Source organism: Homalodisca vitripennis, chromosome 1 (assembly GCF_021130785.1).
Source record: "Homalodisca vitripennis isolate AUS2020 chromosome 1, UT_GWSS_2.1, whole genome shotgun sequence".
NCBI classification, from domain to species: Eukaryota; Metazoa; Arthropoda; class Insecta; order Hemiptera; family Cicadellidae; genus Homalodisca; species Homalodisca vitripennis.
Window position 1 is genome coordinate 106,936,899 of NC_060207.1, and position 7,429 is coordinate 106,944,327.

At 38.7% G+C, this 7,429-nt stretch overlaps 1 protein-coding gene across 4 annotated transcripts in view; it reads right to left on the bottom strand.

Moving 5' to 3' along the window:
- Window positions 1-462, bottom strand: part of LOC124368740 (ubiquitin carboxyl-terminal hydrolase 33-like) — an 88,253-nt gene extending 87,791 nt beyond the window's left edge. For all 4 annotated transcript variants that reach the window (XM_046826086.1, XM_046826100.1, XM_046826093.1 and 1 more), the window contains exon 1: window positions 308-462. The gene's annotated coding sequence lies outside the window, so the exon portion shown is untranslated. The remainder of the gene's footprint in view (window positions 1-307) is intronic.
- Between the last annotated feature and the right edge of the window lie 6,967 nt (window positions 463-7,429).

Here is a 7,429-nt window from a genome sequence, read left to right on the forward strand (position 1 = left end):
AAAAACACAACTGTTGGATGAGAGCTGATACTAAATAAGACCAATTTATCCCTTTAAACAAATCATCAAATTCGCCCAAATTATACCTACTACCACTTTTGTTTTTAATGCAGAGTTGGAACACAACTATAAAAATAATTAAATAACCTCTAATCAAATTATTTCCTCTCAACAGTTAAAGATAAGAAGCCCTAGTTCACAAATTGGGCGGTAATGCATCTTTGAAAATCGTCAATTCAATCAGTTCTACTTTACATTACATAATAATAATTTATATTGTACTTATTAAATATAATATAATACTTACTCAATATGACAGGTCACAATTTCCTAAATAATTTATAACTCCATGTCATTCCGCGTAGAACTTGAACTCTCACGACTCCATATTGTCATGAAACTATAAAATTATTGAAACTACTGTACTCACTGTCTGTCTACCAACCAAGTCAAGTTTTACTAAATACTAACTCCAGTACAAAACACATGTTTGTTTACCCACAATTCTGTATACTTTTTAACAGAAAGCCAACTATTAAGAAAGAATGTTCGTGCCAAACAATATAAAAGGTTATTTGATACTATTGTAGGTACAAACATACCTTGATATGTTGCCTGAAAATGTTATACCCGGTCATAAAAAATATGTACATACTCTACCACTCAAAATTCAAAAATTCTGTTTTGTTTGATAAGTTCAACTAAACTGTAGCTATACAATTAACAATTTCACAAAGTATACTTAAAATTATACTTAGGCCTAAATGCTATTTCTGTCATATTATTACAAGATATGAGTACGCCACGCAACGTGCGCGCAACAGGATTCACTAATGTCATATTATATACATACATGAAAAAATTTAATGTATATAATTCATTTTCATTTTCTGTAGAAATAAATCTTTTGCACAATTTGAAGTCCGCGATGAAGTGATTTCATTCTCCGGATAGTTAGGCTGCGTTAAGACTCAGCCAAATTCCATAGACACACTTTTTTATCACCAAATACGAAGAGTGACATTGCCTAAGAAGAAATAACGTTCAACATTCAAAATTTCAAGTTCATAGCTCAATTCATTCTTGAGATATTTATTTATTTACCAAAAACTCCATTGCTAAAAAGGAGCAACATTGCATGCATAGAACAACAACGGTACAACTTCAACTATAATGTTAGAAAAAACATAGGTATACTACCTAAATAATATCAACAAGCTAATATGAACATAATAATAATAATAAATATTAAAAACGACAGCAGATAATATAGTAAATCAGAATTAATACAGAAATACTACAGCAGTAGCAAAATAAAACTAAGGAGCAGTGGATATAATAAATATGGCAAATAATATAATAATATGGCATGGCGCAATAATTCGATGAATAAATAACACAATAATAGTGACGACAAAAGCCTTTAAAAATAAAGCAACTTAATAAATATGGCTTAAAATAATAAATATGATGAATAACACAACCAAAACGATAACAGAAATAAATATAATTACATATATGGCCAGCAAAAATAATATAGATACATAATTCAAAAGTATAATGAATCAATCGGTAATGAATAAGACAACATATGTTAGACAGCGTTCATGAATCAATCTGAGGCATCACCATCTCTCAAACCTGCCTCACAGCTTAGAGCCTGTCAGGAGAATTGAACGAACCTGCCTCCTCAAACTGGCGTGACTGAATCCCAGAAATCAGTGTAATTGAGGTAAAACCTCGTTACCCAGCTATATGAGTCTAGAGATAGCTGCATGACGTTGGTAACTTGTCGGATAAGATCGGTTGGCAAATAACGCTTGAGATCGCGTCCTAAAAGGGATTCTTATCTGCAGCGACAAAAGTAATACGAGGCAGTCGATATATCCAGATAGCAGCTTGTATAAGAGGTATATGTCTACAATCTCACGGTGCAATCTCGGTGGAGAAAGTCCAACCAGAAACGCGATTAAAGCGCAAGGTGCGTCCAGGTATTGGTAGCCTCCTTAACTAGAGTTACTCGCAGTCGTTTGCAGACGAAAAGTCCGCGAGAATCTTGACGTCGTCAGCAAACAGTAGGCTTCGACTACAATTACAATATGGGATAGGAATAAACCCTACAACGAGTCTTTTGAGACGCTCGATGTCACAATAATTTATCTAGCCTTACATGATGCGAAATTCACAATGAGACCGGAAAAAAATACGATTGGACTATTTCAGCTGAGAATCCAATATACCATAACCCTTTAGCTTTTCAAGTATTGGGTGATCAATTCTATCAAAGGCCTTCGCATAATCCAGGTACAAACATCCACCTGGCACCCTTTGAACAAATTCTGTAGTAAAATTCTGTTGCAGATCGCCAGCGTCTGAAGCCGTGCTGTTCTTCGCAAAGTACATGGGATAAACTACGTGTCAGGTGCTCAAGCACTAGGCCCTCGAAGACTTTGCCGATGCATAATAATGTAACTATGGTGGGTCTAGAATTAGAACTAAGCTACTCTTAGGTATCTCACCCTCGGAATTGATACAATGAATCCTTCCTTTAGAACGCTGGGAAAGGCTCCCAAATGCAGTGAGCTGTTGAACAAGGTGGTTTGACATGGTGTAAGCAGATCAAAGCAGGATAGCCGAACAGAGAGTTGGATATCATCAGGGCCACAACCTTTGGGGCCATCCAAACTAGCGGACCTCCTGCACACACTCTCATCCCTCAATTCGCAAGTTGAAAGAGATATCGACGGCGTAAGATGTGGTGCTTGGGAGGTGAGGAGCCTGAATGAAGACGCCAGCGAACTAAATTGCAAGTATATTGCACACATCTTGAGGCTCCGACTCTATGTCGTTGTATTTTAGTGTTGCATAACTAATGAGAATTTCCTAAATCGGTTGACGTAGCTCCAGATTGCTTTAAGGATAGATGGGAAGACCGAGAAAGTGTGAGATGTAGTTGTGACAGCAGGTTCTAGCCAGGCTGGCACATTTTCGTCAGAGAAAGCTGAGTCTGGTGTACTCGATTTAATTTAGGGACTACCTAGCTTTTATATGCCTTATGGGCCATTTTCTGTTGTTTTAGGTTGTCTGGTGAACCATGCTGGACAACGTACTCCGTCAACCCCTCCCAAAGGGGTATGACTGGAAATAATCTCGCTAGTAGAGAAGACAAGGTCCTGGAAAGAATCGTTAGGATCCGATAATTCATTGTAAGATGATATGTTTATGTTGACTAAAGATTCTCTTATTTTATCTAGATTTTATCTTGACAAGGCAGATTCGGTCAGCAAGCCCTTTCTTACTTCATCTTGACAGAGCAATTTTGCATAAAAGACTAGGGGATAAACCGCAGAGAAGCAGCAGCTATATTGATTAGTTCTTTATCGTGTTAGATTTGTGTGTCTACGTTGAAAGCAGTGGACTCGGGCAAACCGTCCGCGGTACATACATAACTTAACTTCCCTGTTAAGCTGCGTATGCCCTTAATCTAAGTTATTATGCCGCATTCTTTAAGTTACTAGCAACCGTATTGTTGTATATGTGTGGTAATAAGGTAACCTTATGTTCAGATTATGCAAATAAAGTTATTTATCTTAGAGAATCACTTTTTTATTGTTATTTGATAAGTATTTGTTTTAGTTAGCCATACAGTTTCGGACAGTTTTGGGCCCGTTTGGTGCGTTCATTAAATTCCGCCATTAATCATAGGTGGGTTGGGTAGAGGCTTGTTGGGGTTGGGCGTTCTTCAATGGCTATAAATATGGCTCCAACTTTATCGGACATGAATCTGTTCCGCTCTATATTATCCACACAGGCCGCGATGTCATCAAATCTGGGTACCAGCGCGACATTCCTGTAGGTTATGCCTTTAAGATCAGCCGTACTGGCTTTAACGGCTCCTGGAACATCGCCAAATTCATCCACCTTGGTATTGAGTTTAAACCAGGATGTTAGTTTAGCTTTCAATAAGAATTGCGGTTGCGAGTTATCATCAAGGCATCAATTCGATTACAGGTCCACCTTTGTTTAGATTGTTAGCGTGTACTTGATGCATAGATTTGATCGTACCAATACAGGTTCTATGAACCAAGTGCTTACAGTTTTTTTTCCTTCCTGAGGGAAGAGGACAGTTTGTGTTGTTTGTTTGTGAGGATGTGTTTGTTGCTTAGTACTAAAAGGACCTTTGCGCCTCTCTTAATTTAATTGTGTGTCCTCAAAGTCCGAGACTTTTGCAGAACCAATCCGATTTGAGGGCTCCTGTCTCTGATATCCTTGGGGAAGAGGAGATATGCTCCCAGGTATCTTTTCCGAGTTTCTAAGATGACAATACAATCTAACCCAATATGCTCTGCTGATTCCTCCTCTCCTCCACAGAGTCTACACTCGTTAGTCTGGCTAAGGCTTACCTTCATAAGATGCTTCCTTAGGGGGCTATGTCCTGTCAACATTCCTAATATTAGTCTGATATCCTCCTTATTCTGATCTAAGAGAGCTGCCCACCCTTTAACGTAAGGGGAGATAAACAATTTGGATAGTCTTAATCCTGAGGCTCTACTCCAATTATTGTGTCTTATCCTCTTTTCCCAATCTTTGACCAGAGCTTTAATGTTGGAGAAGGCTATCCCGCAATCTGGCTCTGGCCCCACCATTGTGGATTCCGCTCCCTTTTTGGCGAGGATGTCTGCTTTTTCATTTCCATGAATGCCTTCATGACCCGGTACCCAACCGAGTGTTACTCTGTTATTCAATGCCAGCTCAGCTAGAGCATTCTTACATTCCCAGACCACTTTCGAATCAAACAAACAGGTATCAAATGCCTTCAATGCAGCCTGACTATCAGAAAGTGTTAGGTATTTTAATCCTTTTGTCCTCATTTGTATGAGTCTTCTGAAACATGAGTCTATTGCCACGACCTCCGCCTGAACAACCGTGGCATGTCTTCCTAGGGGCACAACCATGTCGACTCCTGGTCCGTGTATTCCGTATCCTGCCCTAGAGTCAAGGAGTGAACCATCTGTGTAAAACTTCAGGACTCCTTTTGTAGGGTAGGCCTCCTTTTTAATCCATTTATCCCTACTTCCGTAAGAGACCATATATGGGTTGTCAAAGGAGTATTTCTTAACCATTGCGTCTGACACTTTGGTTAGCATTCCAGCCTCAGAAAATACTTGTAATATCTTCATGTGGCCTTCTAAGGAGGTAGCATTTATTGCTTTTGTTCCTAGAAGCTTTATTGCACTTAGAGCGGCTGTTCTAACCACCCCCTGCCCCAGAGGAGAGTATCCCAGGACAGATTCAATTGCTAGTGTTGGGCAGGAGCTCATCGCTCCCGTGATGCTTAAGCAATCTAGCCTTTGAAAACTCTGTAGCCTTTTAGAAGCTGTTTTTTGTTCTATTTTCGGCCACCACACTAAGGCAGCATATGTGATCATTGGTTTAATTATGGTTTCGTAAACCCAATATATCATTTTGGGTTTAAGTCCCTATGAATCCAAAAAGTCTCTTACAGGCCCAAAGGGCCATTGTCGCTTTGGATATCCTGTTTTCAATCTGGGAGTTCCAAGTGAGGTTCTCATCCAGGAGTAAACCCAGGTATTTCACTTCTTTTGTTTGGTTTATGCTGATTCCTTCCAGAACAGGTTGTGTAAGCTGGAACTTTCTCTTCCTGGTAAAGGTAATCATATTTGTTTTAGATGTGTTGATCTGTAGACCTTCCCCATGACACCAGTTGCTTATGAGGTTTAGTTCTTTTTGAATTAGATGTTCCAGCGTGCCTTTGTTTTTCCCTTTGATCATAAGCACTAGGTCGTCCGCATAACATAGTAGCCTTGTTCCCCTCTTCTCTGCTTTGCTAAGAAGATAATCCACCACAATCGCCCACAGGAGAGGAGACAGAACTCCCCCCCCTGGGGGCAGCCTTTCTGGGCCGTGATTGCGGCAGATTCGTCTTTGCTTTTACTTGTCTGCTTTTTAGGAGGGCTACTATCTATTTGACTACATCTGGGGGAACTCCAAAATGTTCCATCGCAGTCTCCATGGACTGATATGCTACTCGGTCGATGGCTCCTTCAATGCCAATAAAGACGCATTTAAGGTGTTCTCCACCTTTCCCACTAAGCTGTGGTAGTTGATTTACCTTCTATGTAAGCGTGTTGAGTGGGACTAAGTGGGTGATATGGTAATATCTTGAAGAAGGGCTGGGAAAACCCCATCTACCCCAGGAGATTTAAATGGTTTGAACGATCTTATTGCCCATTTAATTCTTTCATGTGTAAATAGTCTGTTAGACCGTTGTCTGGCATTAGCAACCTCTCGGCTGGATCTCCCCTCGATTAGAGAATAGATATCCTCATTTCGAGTCAAGTGACCCCCCAGGAAGTGCGTCTCCAGAAGCAGTTCTAAGGTCTCCTTCCTGTTCACTGTTAGCCTTTACTAGTGCTTACAGTTGGATTTACTTTACATTCTCTCCTCCGAGTCCAAAAACCTATTCATACAACTTTTACAAGTCGTTTCATCCATTGGAATTTGCTGTGCAAACAAAAATAAGGAAACAGTTTATATATGTTTGGCTATGAAGAAAACCGAGGATTTCTGATGATCATAGCTTCCTCCTTGAAGACTGTCTGCAAGTTTAAGAGCACCTAAATATTCCTTTCCTTAACTTCTGTGCTTAATGGTAGAAAGTCAAACAAAATGCAACAGTAACTCAGGACATGAGTTTATTGTTCCACTTATTTTCTGACATGACTGTGTCTGTAACAACTGTAATTTTCTTGTTACAATCATTTGTACTACTTTAAGCCTCAATGGGTTCTATTTGATGCAGCTAGAAGCTAAGTTCTGGACTGAGGCCCCATATCTTGGAGAATATTTTTTTACAGACCTTAAAGTGCTCCTATAGGGACACTTCTATTTGTTGATTTCAAGTAACTCTAGCTCTAGTAAGCTCTAGGCAATCTAATTAAGTATCCGTTGACAAAATGTATTTATTTATTGCAGTTTATAACTTATATTCTATGATATTTATTAATGTATGTCTTTTAATGTAATTTATGTACTTGACATGAGTCATTATGAAAACTAGTTGTAACTGAGAAACTAGTTTTTATTTAACATTTTTATTTATTTATTTAACTCTCTTTCTGTTTCAAATTATTCCCAAATGTTTACCTTCCCTTGATTATTCTATACTAATTACTGAAACTTCAAAATAAAATTGCCTCTTAATCTTTTTATGAATATAACTACTACGACTTTATTTACCTAGTCATGGTTTGTACAGACTTGGATTTAAAAAATGAAATTGAGTATTTGAGAAACCATATGGTGTATTGGAAGTATAAATAAAGAGTGGCTGAAGTCAGAAATGTCTTGTACCACAAGCCATCTTACACTTAGTTTGCTGCTTAATATTTACTGATAAACACACACT